Genomic DNA, 3,103 nt, shown 5'->3' with positions numbered 1-3,103 from the left:
GGGTGAAAGTTCGGGACGGAAACGTGGACATCTGAGGTCCAGTGTCCTACACCTCACTTCACGCAGGAAGGGCATGTCTTATTTTGGGGACTCTGGGATTGTTATTTCACCCGGAGAACATCTTGATAGAGTCAAAATTTTCCTTAAAAAGCACAGTGAGTGAATTTACCCATTAGGAGGAGATAAATTAGCTGCAGTGACAAAATGCTGAATATTTACAACATCAAATGAGCCTCTCTGTGGGGAACAGCTGCATCGTATATGAAGATTGGTACCGAGGACACATTCACTGGGGCCGGAATTGAGGTATAAATACATGTCTCGCATATAGTAGGCTCAGGGGCTACGCCTTGGACCTGGATGAGTGACATGACCCCTTCCAGATCTTTCTCCTGTGAAATGTAGAATGAAGAAGTCACCATCTAGTGGGGAGATCGCCACTTAGGTTCCCTAAGGGGCTTTTTCTCAGTCACCTCCTCCCTCCGAGCCTCAGTTTCCACACCAATGGATTGTAAATGCTCGAAAGTCCTTTCAGTCCCAGATTCTGAGTCTGAATACCTGCATACCCCACACCCCAACTCACGCCCTCTCTGAATTTATTGGATTTGGCACTGATTTATTTCTGAGATTGATTTTTTTTTAACCTAAGTAAAAATAAAATAACACCTCCCCTTCAGTCAGGCTAATCCCAGGCAGCTCAGAGATGAGCCAAGAAGTGTCAGAGAGATAGCAGTGAGGGTGACCGCAGCAGGGGTGTTCTGAAACTTGCTTCCTTGCAGTCAGAGCTGACCTCTGAGCAATTCCTCTCCTTCCGGTAATGGCAGATAGAAAAGGCCTTGTGCTGACCAGCCCAGGAAAAGCTCTGATCTAGAGAGCTGTTAAAATATGGATTTCCCCAAAGGCTTGTCCTTAGATTCCTTTTTAAGGGAGACTGGTTCAGGGGGTGTCTTGTTCCTGATCTTATCTACCCAGAACATTTAAGTGGAACACCCTGAACTCGGCTCCTGGTTTCTCTCAAGGTGAGGGTGTCCCAGGGGAAGGGAGCAGCTCCGTCTTTTGCAAGAATGCAGTCTGCTGCACTAGGACATCTTCCATGGGCTGGCCTCTGTGTGTGTGTGCGTGTGTGTGTGTGTGTGAAGGTGTAATGGTAAAGTAAGTAATGCCATTGATTTCCACTTTAGGCGTGACTTTCAGAAGCTAAATGCCCAAATGATCAAGCACTTTGGATAGTCATGTACCCACACCAGTGATGCCACCCACTCCTGGGAAAATCATTTTAAGAATTCACCTCTCAGACTTGCTCGCTGAATTGAAAGCTTGGTTCTTTGTAATTTCCTCAATGGTAGAAAAATGAGGTCTTTCAGGAGTGAATTTGAGTTTTGGAAATAGTCTTCAGTCACTCAGAGCAAGACTTGAGTATAAAGTGGGTTTTCTGGCTGGTTTTAAAAAGTAGAAAAATTCTGTCTGGTAAATGTGGAAAAATAAGAGAGTTAGAAAATTTGTCATTTTGTAACTTCTAGGGAAAAAATTGCTTCCGGCTAGAATGTCAGTGGGTGAAGTCATCAGTTGAAAGGTTGATGGGGAACTTGACCCCAGAGTATCAGGCTGTCACCGCCTGAACAATGACTACTGGTGGCATCACCCAGGGTAGGACTTTGCATCTCCATGTGTGAAATCAAGGTGCCACCAGGGGCTCTTCCTGCCCCAGTGGTAAATTTTATCCCTAGAGCTCACTTCTTTTTAGAGAAATTACGGAGGATTAGGGTGGCGAGTAAAGTGACTTAAATGTCGCCACAGGTTGATAGAGACAAATCCAGAATGTGGGTCATTTTATAAGCAACTGACCCAATGTCTGTATGTAGGTCCATAAGCTAAGATGATGAAAATGAAGAGACATAAAACCAGGTGTAACATAGGAACCTTTTTAAGGAGACCAGCTATAGAAGGGACATTTGAGACAACTGGCAAAGTTGACATCTGCACTGGACGTAAGACAGTATCCGAATTCTTGTGAATTTTTTTTATTGTTTCTTTTTTAAATATTTATTTATTTATTTATTTATTTATGTATGTATGTATGTATGTATGTATACAGAACTGGGGTACAGGCCAGAGGAGCAGGGGCAGTGAGAGGAGTCACCAGAGACAGAGTAGGGAGCAGAACAGGCAGATGATCAAAGTACACTGTTGAGGGGAGCAGCGGGCAGGTCAGGAGAGGTCTGCCGCACCATGTGGGTCACCTCGCAGGCAGGAATCGAACTCATGCAGAAGTGGTTTCAGCTGCTTAGTGCAGTGCTTTAACCCGCTGTGCCACCAGGGAGGGCCCAATTCTTGTGAATTTTATTAGGTGCAATCATTTCTTTGTTTTAGATCTGCCTACCGAAGGATGTTGGGGGAGAAGTGACCAATGTTCTTGGTCTGCTTTGGGCTACGTCAACCAGGAACAAAGACAGAGAGAACTTCTAAGTAGATAAAGTTAACGTCACGGAATCTTGATAATTATTAAATCTGGGTGATAGGTATTGAGGGCTCCTCTGGTCTGGACTCCCAGCTTCTGTTTGAATTTTTTAAAAAAACGAGAGGAGAGAGTGGTGGAGACTTATGGTTGTTCTGATAAGGAAGTCAGACCACGAGTCCTCTGTGGTCTCTGTGAGTTCATGTATGTATTTCTCCCCAAGGGGAAGAGGAGAGGTGCAGGGAAAGGAGGAGGAAGAGGAGGCATATCTATGTATAGGGTATGTCATGATCTCCAGGATTTATTTTAGCGATAAAGTCAGAGGTACCATAATGGGCATAGAATGCTACTATTTGGTTACACATAAAAAAAAGGGCTGGTATGGTGAGGGATAAATCTACCTTCCCCTGGAAGAATGAGAAATCAATGGCCGCCTCACAGGAGAAAGGCTGGTGGCTTGGCAGGGAAATTTATTTGTGTGCCTTCTACTTTTTTGTACTTTTTAAATTTTGAACAATGACCCCCTCAAAAACTTCAGTTAAAAAGAATAACCACTGAGAAAAGAGTCATGCATTTATTCCTCTCAGAAAAAATATTCTTCCAGGGCATTTCTAGTCTAGAACAGGCCTCAAACGTGGAGGAACTTCA

This window comes from Condylura cristata, unplaced genomic scaffold, assembly GCF_000260355.1.
Source record: "Condylura cristata isolate star-nosed mole 26May11 unplaced genomic scaffold, ConCri1.0 scaffold00012, whole genome shotgun sequence".
NCBI lineage: Eukaryota > Metazoa > Chordata > Mammalia > Eulipotyphla > Talpidae > Condylura > Condylura cristata.
This window is presented reverse-complemented; position numbering follows the sequence as displayed.